The following is a 12,976-nucleotide window of genomic DNA, read 5'->3' as shown; positions in this document are numbered from 1 at the left end:
TTGCCCTCTCCCTTTCTGTGTATGAATTAGCCATAAAGAAATTATCCAGCCTACCTTGTTGGATCATAGATCATAAGATCCCTATACCCAGAAGGAAGGAGTACATGCTCAGAGAGGTCAAGAGGAATCTAGACAGACAGGCCTTGCTGGGTTTCCCCAGTCTATTAGCGTTAGGTTATGCCTTTTGGTTCAATCATATTTTTATATGTGCCCATACCTTGTTGCATCTAAGCATAAAAAGGACAATTTCCCTTGCGTGTTTGGGTCTTTATTCTGAAGACTCCAGAATACACACTCCAAACAAATCTGCATGCCTTCTCTTCAACTGATCTATCTTTTGTGAGCTGATTTTTCCATAATCCTTCAGAGGGTTTCTGGCCCTCACTCATAGGAAGAAAAGCCAACAGCACAGAATTAAGTTATAATGGAAGAAAACATTGGTTTTTTGAAGCTTTAAGATGAAACACTTCAGCATCAGGCTATAGCAACAGATTTAGACCTGAAGAAAAAAAAGTTGCCAGAGCCAGCAAAAAGTTGAATGAGAGAGTTAACATCCCAGCTGTTCTCAAATGAGGAAAAGGCTGAAAGCAGCAGGATACACCAGAAGTTGACTTCTGAGATATCAGTCTGAGAAGTTTCAAAAAGAAAAAAATAGCATTAAACATTAAAATTTATTGGAATTTAATGAAGAGCAATTCAATACTTTAAGAAACCCTTATAGTTCTAACCAATGTTTTGGTTTTGTATTGTGTTTTTTTGGTCAAAGCTCAGTTTCCAGAAAGACGACTATAAATAATTCAATTTTAACTAAAGCCAACATAACCACAGACAAAATTTCTTTTATGCATTTGATTATACACATGCCACTTACAACATGACTGGACTTTATGTTGTATCCTAAATTTCACTCTTTCTTAAACAGTCATCTTCAGAAAAAAAAATTTACTATATAAAATTATTTTTCATACAAAATAATTCTCTTTTCTTTTTAATCTCTCTTATCACAAATGCATCTTTATATCTATAACTTTCTTTATATCTCTCTCCCCTACTTACTGGTTCCTTTTTACTTTGTTGCATAAATAACCTTTGAATTAGACAAAAATTATTTTCTTTTTAATGAGAATACATTTTTCTATTTGTCTTATATTTTCTTTTTTCATCAAAAACATGTCTTTCACAGACTTTATATACAGAATTATATATTAAGTGGAAGTTTTATTTTTAGTAACCTTAAACCTAGGAAACACGAAATCCTACACTGCATATCAGGTATCAGCACTTTATAGATGAAATCACTCTACAATGTGTAGGCATGTTTCTCCATATCTCTACTTAATTGGAAATGAGCCAAACTATTAATGAGTACCTATTCTTTAATCCAAAACAAGTTTAAGATTTTAAATTTTATAAAAGTTAACCACCAAGCATTTATCACTCCCATTTATATTTATTCAGTTTATTCATTGTTAGCAGTTTACCTAGATTACTTTGAGAACTGTGACATTAGACAAAACTAGTCACATTTAAAGTTATTTCCTTGCTAACCATTTTATAGCCTGTGAATATCAGGTGTTCACCCAAGTATAAACCTTAATGTTAAACATATTTGTTTTTCCAGATAGCTCAGGATTTAGTTGTTTTTATGAAACCAATAATATTAAGCTAGTCTTATCTATTAAAAAAATTACAAGCTGGGCGCAGTGGCTCATGCCTGTCATCTCAGCACTTTGGGAGGCCGAGGTGGGCAGATCATGAGGTCAGGAGTTGGAGACCAGCCTGACCAACGTGGTGAAACCCCATCTCTACTAAAAATACAAAAATTAGCTGGGTGTGGTGGTGCGCAGCTGTAATCCCAGCTACTCATGAGGCTGAGGCAGGAGAATCGCTTAAACCCTGGAGGCAGAGGTTGCAGCGAGCCAAGATTACGCCACTGCACTCCAGCCTGGGTGACAGAGCGTGATGCCATCAAAAAAAAAAAAAAAAAAAAAAAAAGGTTTTTAGATTTTAAAGATTGTTTTAAGTTAAATATACGGACAAAACTAAATATTTATGAAAACTTGATCTTGTAAAAGGAATTCTATATGTAAGCCAGCTGGCTAAAATTTGAAAGGAATTATTTAATTTTTGTATAAATTAAACCTTAAAATAAAAAGCACACTAATGCAGGGCCAGAATCTAGGCCCTTATGTCAAAATATCAGGGTTTTGTTAGAGTACTAATATGCTCTTTTATAGAAAACTATAAAATCTCGTAAAAGATTTATAAAAATCTTACCTTGTGTTACAACTAATTAAAATTAAATAGATTTGTTTGTAAGATATTAATGTTAACTTTAGCATTAATAATAAGTTATGCAATGGTAAAATTTAGATTCTCTTGAATACCATTTTCTTTTAATATTGAGAGATAGTGAAAGATTTTTGCTTACCTTTTGAAAAAAAAAAAAGGAGGGGTTGAGGAAGAGAGACAAATTTAGTTGGCCTCATGCTGTCTTTATTAGGTCTTATTGTTTGTGAAAGTGAGTCTTCTCTCTCAAAGAGTGAAGGTTTTTACTTTTTGAAGTCTTTGAGTTATCACTTTGCTTAAATGAATGACTTATTTTACAATGACCTGTTTGGTGATTGTAATTTGTTTTTCCACCACTATATCTGTCTCTATCTAAATAACTCTAATCAAAATCTCTCCAAAGCGATTACCTTGGCTTTTAATATGTGAAACTTGTTTTAAGTTTCAAAGTGGGGACTGAAGAAAATCAAATTTTCTAAAATCCAATTCTAAATTCAGTCTTGTTGACCTCATTATCTTTTTCAATAGTAAGTCCCCTGCAGCCAAAAACAGACACATTCGGTATATTTGGCATGTTAAAATCATATAGGAAACATTGTCAAATATGAAATGGTGTTCAACTTTATTACAGCTACATTTATATTAAACCTATTACTAGTATGTTTTTCAAAATCGTGGGATATTCCTATCATTCTGATGTCTTCATATATGTTATTAGTATTTATAATTATTATGTTAAATTGTTATATGCCACAGAAATAACCAAATTTCCTTTTCAAGTGTGTCCTTGATCATGGCTGTCCTAAGACTTCTGTCATTCACAGTTGTTCTCCTTTGATCCTTTTAAAAAGGTGGTTTGCAATTAGCTTAGGACTCTAAGGGGTGCTCTTGAATGAAGCTTTATGATAACTTTGGAGACTGTGCCACTGGTATAGAGAAAAAAAACTCCCAGGACTCTGATGGAGACTAATATGTTCATGAGGATTGCTGACCCAATATCTAACAGAATAGGAGTTAACTGCATGGACAGAACTAAAAGAAGACTGAAATAACCTTTTCATGGGTTTTGTTGAAACATTGCTACTTTTGCTTGTTTTTCAGAGTCAAGAAAATTTTTTTCTTTTTAGATATTTACAGCTTTTAATATTTGTGTAAAGTATACTCTTGTGAGCAAAATTTGAAGCATATTTCCTTCTATCTGCCTGATTTCTCTGAAATTTGGAAACTCTTAGTGATTATTGCTAATTTATGGGAATATAATTATTTGCAAAAATTCAATTAGAATCTGTTTTCTTTTTTAACAGGACACAAGTGGAGACAAAAGTCAAGGATTTGACTGGAATGGCATATTTTTAAGAAATTGACATTGACTTTATAAAGCTGATAATAGGCCTATGGATAAAACTGGCCTCATACCTTGTCTATGCAGTTCCATTACAGGGTCCTTCACAGGTTTCTGGCCTGTAATGGGTAAAAGAAGGTCACATTCTGACAGGCCCAGGAACCCCAAGTTATTTTGGAACCTTGAGAGAGAATTCACTCAATTCATACAGGTATCTCGTAGAAAGAGATAAATCCTTAATTGGGCTCAGGATGCTTTTAAGAGGTCTAACCTGAGATTCTTTACAAAAAAGAATGTTCCAGCAAAGCCATTTTTTTAAAAAGGAGCCTATACAGTGCATATGTATTCTTGCTGCACTTGATGCAAATAATCAGACCAAGTATAGTAACAAAACCTATTTTGCAAATAAATCAGTTCTACTATGTCTTTCATAAAATTGAAGAATTGGAAGCAGAAAAATTATACTTCAAAAACTGTAGTATATCTTATTATCTTCTGGCCTTGTCCATTGTTTTTTCAGTTTTTATTATTTTTTACAATTTAGACCAAATCCTGAATTTTTTCCTGGCTATAAGTCTCCAAAGTAACATTTTCAATGTTTTCTCCCATTTTTCTTACTTGAATTCACTAGAAATTAAAACTGGGGTTTTCTTAAAGTCTTGCAAAGTGAAGGTATGTGGAGAAAATAACAGTAACTTATAAACAACCTTCATGTACACTTGCTGATGCGAGGTCTTCTCAGAAAGTTCACTTGAACACCTGGTTTGAACTTCCAGAAAAATCTGGAAGATTGCCACTGCAATATGAAGATGCCTCAGAGATTGTAGAAAAGCTAGTCTATAGATAGACTACTCCAGATATTAACCTTTATTATTTTTTTCTGTTTCTATAGAAATACCTCCTACTAGAAATCTGATTGCCTACATTATGTCTAGAGGCCTAAACCATTTGCAGTGCCACCTCCTGGAATGGGACATAGCTATTTAACTGAAATGATCTCGCCTCAAAACCAAGAGACTGCCTAAAGAAGATATGGAATGATATATTTAAATTTGCTCATTTATATTTATCCTGAATTTGTTTTTCCACTGCTGTGACTGTCTCTATCTAAATACTTCTAACCCAAATCTCTCCAAAGCTATTACCTTAGCTTTTAGTATGTGAAACTTGTTTTAAATTTCAAAGTGGAGACTGAAGAAAATCAAAATATTTTACCCTCGAATATATTTCTTTGATATATTTAAAAATGGTTGCCACTGGCCAACAAGCAGAAGTAGCATTGCAAAACTGTCTTAACTGAGGAAAATTTGCGTCTGTGGACAACGTCCATTAATGCAGCCATGCCCCCTCCCCTTTCTAAGCCTTTCCCAGGATCCAGAGAGATTGAGAGTCTGACACCTTTAAAGATCTGGATAGAAACATTTACCATCTATTGTTTATGAGAAAAGGTTCGTCTACATAACAAGGGCACCTTTGCTAGCCAAGTTTCTTCCTTCCTCTCTTTCTTAACCTGTGTTGCCAGTAAAACTAATTTACCTGTTTCTGGCCATGCTTTGAGTCTCCACTCTTTACTGTGGCCTCACAATAGTACATGAATTTCTGTAACTTATTGGGAAGTTGGGTCTTCATTCTCAAGTTTCCCGAGTGTGGTGGTTAATATTGAGTGTCAACTTGATTGGACTGAAGGATGCAAAGTATTGTTCCTGGGTGTGTCTGTGAGGGTGTTGCCAAAGGAAATTAACATTTGAGTCAGTGGACTGGGAAAAGGAGACCCACCTTCATTCTGGGTGGGCACAATCTAATCAGCTGCCAGCACAACCAGAATGAAAGCAGGCAGAAGAATGTGGAAAGACTAGACTGGCTTAGTCTTCCAGCCTATATCTTTCTCCTGTGCTGGATGCTTCCTGCCCTTGAACATCAAACTCCAAGTTCTTCAGCTTTTTGACTCTTGGACCTTGGACAACAGACTGAGGGCTTCACTGTTGGCTTCCCTACTTTTGAGGTTTTGGGACTCGGACTGGCTTCCTTGCTCCTCAGCTTGCAGACGGCTTACTGTGGGACTTCACCTTGTGATCATGTGACTCACTACTCCTTAATAAACTCCTCTTTATATATACATCAATCCTATTAGTTCTGGCCCTCTAAAGGGCCCTAGCTAATAGACCATGTATATATATTAAATAAATTTGTATTCCCTTTCCCCTATTAATCAATCTGTCCCATGTGAGTGATTTTTAGTGAAGCTTTAGGGGGCCAACAGCCTATGGCCCCCACATAAGGTATACATTGGCTCTACCTGAAAATCTGATACATCTTGAAGTAGGAGAGTTTATAGGACAAAGGTGGATTCAAAGATTTTCTGATTGGCAATTGGTTGAAAGAGTTAAGCTTTGTCTGAAGACTTGCAATCAGTATGTGGCAGGACAGGCCATAGACAAAACCCCTCAGATGCAGAGTTAAAGAAGGAAGGGCTTTATTCAGTTGGGAGCTTTGGCAAGACTCACGTCTCCAACAACTGAGCTCCCTGAGTGAGCAATTCCTGTCCCTTTTAAGGGCTCGCAACTCTAAGGAGGGCCGTGTGAGAGGGTCATGATGGATTGAGCAAGCAGGGGGTAAGTGACTGGGGGCTACATGCACCAGTAATTAGAATGGAACAAAACAGGGCAGGAATTTTCACAGTGCTTTTCTATAATCTGTAATCTATAGATAACATAACCAATTAGGTCAGGGATCAATCTTTAACTACCAGGTCCAGGGTGTGGCACCAGGCTGTCTGCTTGTGGATTTCATTTCTGCCTTTTAGTTTTTACTTCTTTCTTTGGAGGCAGAAATTGGGCAAAAGACAATATGAGGGGTAGTCTCCTCCCTGAAGTATAATGAAATGCTTGAGTTAAAGGGGGTTGTGGGAACCATGGTTCATGTCATATAGATGAAACCTCCAGCCAGCAGCCTTAGAGAAAACAGATGGTAAATATCTCTTTTCAAATTTTTAAGGTGGCAGACTCTCATTTAATCTCTCCTCAATCAGAGCAGAGCCAGAAACAGGCAAATTTCCCCCACAAAAGATGATTTTGCAAGATCATTTCAATATATGTCAAAGAAATATAATTTGAGGATTAAATATATTGATTTCCTTCAAAGTCTGCTATTGTCATGTGATGCCAAACCAGAGTCATATTGGAATTTGGTATCTTACTCCCACAAAGAGTCCATTTTGCCAGTCTTATGATCACTATTTCAATGTTAATGCTGGTCAGTTGTGCCTGAACTCCGAAAGGGAGTGTGTATAATGAGGTGTGTCTGACCTCCCTTTCCATTATGGCCTGGAATTTAGTTTTCCAAGTTTCTCTGGGGTCGCCTAGGACAAGAGGGGATCCATTCAGTCAGTAGGAGGACTTGATTTTATTTTTGATTTATACCCCAATTTCAAAGTACACTGCAAATTACTTTCAAAGTTCTACTTACTTTGGCCAGCAACCAGGAACTAGGCTGAATGCAATCCTCTTGCTTCCAAGGTCTGTAATAAAGTGATCTCCCTTCCAAAGTCTGCAAGGGAAGTGATCTCACTGGAATTCCGTATCACCTTGACCCCAGAGTCTAGTTAGGATCACCTCAGGGATCTCTGGGAAATGTAGTTGCAGGGCCTCAGGTTGCCTCTGTGAATCTCTTACGCGAATCTTTTCATTAAAAATGGTATGGATAATTATATTATCTGATGACACCCATGCCACAGGCTAGGAGAGCTGTGCCCTTGTATTTCACCTAGTTCTTGCTCTCTGGAAGTCTGATGCCAGACTTCCCATGTGTGATATGGAAGGTGAGAGCTTGAAACAGGTCAAGGGGAAAAGCAGAACCAGTAACTTAGAAGAGGCAGAAGAGGAAGATGAAAGGTTTTTGTCACACTCTCAGATTATGGCACTCTTTCTTCATCAATTCCTATAAGGCCTCTCGTTTTCTTCTGCCTCTTTTCATATCTCATCCTCACTCTCATTCGCTTCTTTACCCAAAGGTACCACACAATGTGTCTGAAATAACTCAATGCATGTGGCATAAGTGTCACATGTATCATATGGCTTTGTTGCTGCTTTTTAATTTACATTAATACGAATGTAAATTTTTATTTACATTAATATAAAATATTAACATTGTATATAATGTTTTTTGACACATAACAGCTGTATATATTTATTTGGTAGAGTGTGATGTTCTGATTCATGCATACATTGTGTAAAGATCAAATCCTGGTAATTAGCATATCTGTCACCTCAAACATTTATCATCGCTTTGTCATGAGAACATTCAAAATCCTTCCTTTTTTTCTAGCTTCCATACCCTTTTCTCTCCAGTCTCCAGTAACAACTCTTAACTTTCTACTACTCTAACTATTCTACTCTTAACTTCTATGAGATCAGTTATTTTAGATTCCACATATGAGTGAGATCTGTAGTTTTCATGAGGTAATTGTTGCCTTCAGCACCTACTGTTCCACTACATACCTCTGGTGTCCTGCCACATGAATTTGGGACTCTCTGTGGGAAGGCTTTCTTTTGGCCTGTGCTTGGGCAGGTGAACTGCAAATTAATGCACCTGGGACCACCACTCAGCCTAGAAGACAGGAATTGGAGAGTAAATATCCTTGTTTTCTACATGCTAAGGTGGGATTACTCTTAGGCATGTACAAAACTGCCTCCTGGTGTTGTCTACTGGGATTACGCTCCCTTTCTTCACAGGCAACCTGCCAACAATGCACCTTTTTATTGATTCTCAAGGTGTACTGGGTTCACTGTTTCACTCCCGCACTGGTGATTCCTTAAATCATCTTCTAAATCAAAATAAGCCACTGGAATACAAATCCTTGTCTTGGGGCCTGGTTTTAGAGAAACCCAACCTAAGTCTTTTTAACTTACCAGTTCCACTTGTGAAGGACATTTGATTGCCTCCTCCTCCTGGTTATTATCAACACTGATGTGATGAATACCTTTCTAGACATCCCCTGTAGATTAGCAGAGCATCACTGGGATATACGTATTAGGAAAGGGATCTGTGGAGGGGCAGATCATAGATGTACTTTATTTTTCTTTTGGCACTGCCAGATTTCTTTCCTTTTGTGTAGAAGAATTCCTACTTTCCTCATATCCTGATTGACACTTGGTGTTAGTCACCTTCAAATGTTTGACAGTTTTATGTATCTAAGATGATAGCTCAGGGTTCTTTTCATTTTCACTTCTCTGATTCCCAGTGAATAGGGGTGAATAGGTTCTTCACATACCTATTGACCCTTCACATTTCCATTTGTGAGTTAAATGGCAAGGTTTTAAGAAAGAACTCCTTCTGCCAAATTAGTCAGGACACACAGGCGAAGAGAGATGGATTAAAATTCAGATCTTGCTGGAAAACCTTTGGCCAAGATGGGGATGAGACGGGCAGAGGAAGTAATTCCAGCATGTAGGATTGTGATCTGGACCATTTTTGACGCAGTATGGGAGAGGAATTTTCAATGGATTATGGTCATTTTTCTCCTTGATTGTTGGAAACTTGATGCCTGGAATTAAAATGTTACCATCCAGATTGGCACATGTATAATTCTGAGATTGCCTCTAATTATTGTCATTGTGACTGAAATTCTTCAGGATGTCCAGCAAGAATCGTCATGGGAAACTATGAGATGAGGAGACTTGTGACTAAGGGAGAGTAAGACCAGAGTCAAGAATCCTGGTGTCTAAGGACAGAAACACCTGAGGCTGGGGGTTTGAGATGTCTGAGAGCTTGACAATACCCTACAGCCTCCCACACGGTGCTCATCAAGACTCAAGCCAAAATTTTACTTCATCAAAGTTTTGCATGTGGAAGAAGAGGAGAATTGGGGAATACCTGAGCTGTCACTGAGCACTTCCTCACCATACAAGTAAGAGATACAGAGATGGGCTGGGTAACAACAGTGATACCATAAAGAAAAGCTCCTTCTTCACTGTGACTTATACAAGTAGAAAGCATGTTGTTTGTGTCTTCAAAGAAAAGCATTAGAGTTAGTTATGTCTAGTTTAAAGATTCTAACAAGTGCTAACTCACTTCTGTGTCAAGATTCTGAAGTTTGATAATTGACTCTGTTTCCTTGCTAATAACAACAACAAAACTTACACTTTTGCAGAGAAAGAAATAAATGTTCTTCCTTTCCTGATCTTCTCTGAAGAAGGGCTCTATATCCAAGCTAATTTTGTTTTGTTTTGTTTTATGCTTATTATCTATTTTAACATTTAGCATAACTTCTGGTTTTCACTTTAACAAGTTTGGGATTATCCCTCCCATCTTCTCATCAATGAGAAAACTAAACAAACTGAAAATAAATCTTCTGAGATCCATGACAGAATTGAAGTCACAGAGCAAAGTGCTGTCCTGAAAACAGACAGATAAAGACAGATAATCGCAATTTATTCTCAATTCTAGGAACTAAAGCCCAGGTTTAGAAGACCACAGATGAAGCCAGTATTTTTAGGAACATGTAATAATTCATGAATTGTTGAGGCTCAGTGCAGACAAGCTTGAGAGTTTAAAGTTCTTGGGTGCTCAGTCTCATGGGGTCTTTACACTTTTGTGTTTTTCCTCCAGGATCCCCACCAAGTTCTCACTGCGAATGCTGTTAATAGTCTCTTCATGCTCCTAGCAGAAGGTGGAGAAAAGTCCAGAACATTCTAGTCCTCCCTCCCTCAAGGGAAATTACAAGGGCTTAACTGAAGTGAGGTAAGAGAAACATTCAGCCCAACCCCTCTAGCATTCCTGTTTCACCTAAGTGGAGGGGACGGGGAATGGATGCTGAGAAGCACTTTCGAAGGTCATATCCCAGGGCAAAGGCTCACTAGAAGATAGTGACCTCATCAAAGGACTATAGAATGTTTCTCTTTCCCCCATACATTAAAACCACTGCGACTGCAGGAGAAAATACAGAAGGCCCGGGGCCAGAACAATGCTAAGGAGCTGAGGCCAAGCGCTTTGGAGAAAAGGCGACGAGAGAAGAAGCGGACCGGAAGAAGCAGCGAAGGAACTGCGGCAAAAGGGAATACAGAAAAGGCCAAACTGAGAGGGCGAGGGCCAGGGCGGCGACCAAGCCCACCCCCGAGGTGGCCTGCCAGGAGCCGCAAGAGCCGTCGGGGCTGGTAGTCCACAAGGTGGAAGTGAGTGACCACGAGTCGGCCAGCAAGCCGCAAAGAGGAGGAAGAAGCAGGAGGTGAAGGGGAGCGTTGCGCAGCCGAAAGGGAGGAAGCCCGGACGCTGCTGAACTCCGGGGACGAGACCAGCGGAAGGCGCGAGAGCTGGAGGCCAACGTGAAGCGGAAGCGGAGAGACCTGCCGAACCAGGCGGACGGCGCAACAATCCGGAACCCCCAGCGCCTCCCATAGAAGCCTGAGGCGCAAGGAGAAGTGCTGGAGCGGTGGCGGCGGCTGGGGCAGCGCTGGGCGGACAAGGTGAAGAAGCAGCAGCGCCAGAACCTGCGCAGGAAGAAGGCGGCCAGCGTCCCGCGCTCCCTGCACGGGGCCCGCAAGGAGCGTGCGATCCCGTCTAGGACCCGGAGCGCGCCGGCCTCGTGGGGGCGCCTGAGGGCTCCTCCCTTCCCCCACCTCAGGTCCAGCGTGTCCCTGGCCTGGGCCTTTCCCACCTGGGGCTGCCGTCTCTGTCCTGGGAGTCTCGAGGCGCCCCTCCGAGTCCTTGTGTGATGCCGGCTCCTCCCTCTGTGGAACTCGGCTTCTCCACGTGAAAGGGACACAGTCTTGTTCATCTGAGTCCTTGAACGCAGGGCGCAGATCCTTCAGACCCCAGGGAAAGAGTGAACCAGATCCAGCCCTCCAGTCTTCTCGGTGAGGCCTGAGAGCTTCCCAGAGGTTTGCAGACTCAGGGAAGAGGAACGTTGGTAGGGGTGGGTGGGAGGAGTTTGTGGTGAGAAAGTCGCAGGCCTTCTTCCCCTGCCTGTGTTCAGAGGGGCCACCGGACAGGAAGAGAATGTCTTTTGCTGATTATCCGCATTAGTCCAAAACTCACTGGAAGGGAGGACAACCCCTGGAGTGCATGCGCACCTGGCACTCGGGAGAAGCTGGAGCCCATCCAGGCACCGTGTGCCCGGGACAGAACACCATGGCCTTCTCTACTCTCTTGGCTTCTGCCTGTTTGAGTCTCTTTCTTTTCTCTTTCTTAGTAGCCCGGGGAAGCATTTTACAGCTCAGAATTCAAAGAGTGGAAGGGAGCTGTACCTTTCCAGATCATGGATGTGAGTTGGGCCGCATGGCCACCTCTGAACCAGTTGCTGGCTTCGGTTGTGGGGCAGTGACTGACATGCCTCGCTACCCTCCTGGAGTCAGGGAGGAAAAGTTTCCTGGCAGAGGGTGGAGCTGGGTGGGGGTAGAGGGAGCTTTGCTGTTACCTAATGAGAGGGGTAGGGGTGAGAAGAGATAGCAGATGTCAGATGGCTTCTGTCCCAGGTGAGTGCTTTGCTGCAGAAGTGGTCCAGTGTGGCTGGTGTTTTCTAAGTGTCTTGGAGTGAGGAAATCACTCTTATTGAGCAGTTGTTCAGACATGAGGCCCCTCACTCCCTAAATATTTAATAAAATGGGTAATTTTCCCATGGTACACAATTTAAAACAGACTTCGAATTGGTAATGTAGCATGCTAGATGTTCTCAGAAGCCTGTCTGGTGTGGCTGAACTGAAAATGCTTGATAGATTCGTTATTTTTTTAACAAATGACTGGGTTGATGGGAAATGAGATGGCTGGGCTCAGATTTTCCCAGCTTGGTGAAAGAGAACAGTCTTAGAGATTTGGAAAACCTGTGGCAGCCATGGAGATGCACCTCTTGATCTTTTTTGAGAAATAACTGGCTGTTCAGCTGCAAGGAGTGTAGACTGTTGACAGTCCAGACCATTGCCTTCTGCATCTGCCTCAGCCATTGAGCTAAGGACATGCACTGCGTGGGTGGCCTCCAGCCAGTGACTAAGCACTTCTGTAATAGGCAGACTCCTCCAGGGTTCCCTGTGAGTTATTTGAGACTGTCCATTCTGCATCATGTTGTGAGGCTCTCCCGGTACCATTCTGCTTCCTGCCCTTGTCGTTCACAGGTGTTAGCCCTTGATAGCCTTTTTACACTCCTCACTTAGTCTCTGAATCTGTTTGCTGGAGGAATGAAAGTGACACAACTTTCAGCAACTTCCAAGTAAGTTGTTGGAAACAACACACACCCTGGGGTATCTACACGTCACTGTAGATCATAAAAACAGGAAGACAGATTGACAGCTGATTTCTCAACAGCAACAATGAAAGCTGGAAAAATGAAAACTGCTGAGGAAACGAGAGGTCTAGAAT

General features: G+C 40.7%; 1 protein-coding gene across 2 annotated transcripts in view; it reads right to left on the bottom strand.

Annotated features, from left to right (window-relative positions):
* The window catches only part of NAT2 (N-acetyltransferase 2), a 47,385-nt gene that overhangs the window by 2,832 nt on the left and 31,577 nt on the right, over nucleotides 1-12,976 (bottom strand). Inside the window, exon 1 of one of the 2 annotated variants that reach the window (XM_025394526.1) lies at nucleotides 7,097-7,191. The exons of the other annotated variant lie outside the window; for it this stretch is intronic. The gene's annotated coding sequence lies outside the window, so the exon portion shown is untranslated. Of the gene's footprint in view, nucleotides 1-7,096; nucleotides 7,192-12,976 lie in introns of those variants that run through there. 2 annotated transcript variants of the gene reach the window in all.

This window comes from Theropithecus gelada, chromosome 8, assembly GCF_003255815.1.
Source record: "Theropithecus gelada isolate Dixy chromosome 8, Tgel_1.0, whole genome shotgun sequence".
In the NCBI taxonomy this organism is placed as follows: Eukaryota; Metazoa; Chordata; class Mammalia; order Primates; family Cercopithecidae; genus Theropithecus; species Theropithecus gelada.
Note: the sequence above shows the minus strand (reverse complement) of the source record. Positions and strands in the feature narration are given on the sequence as shown.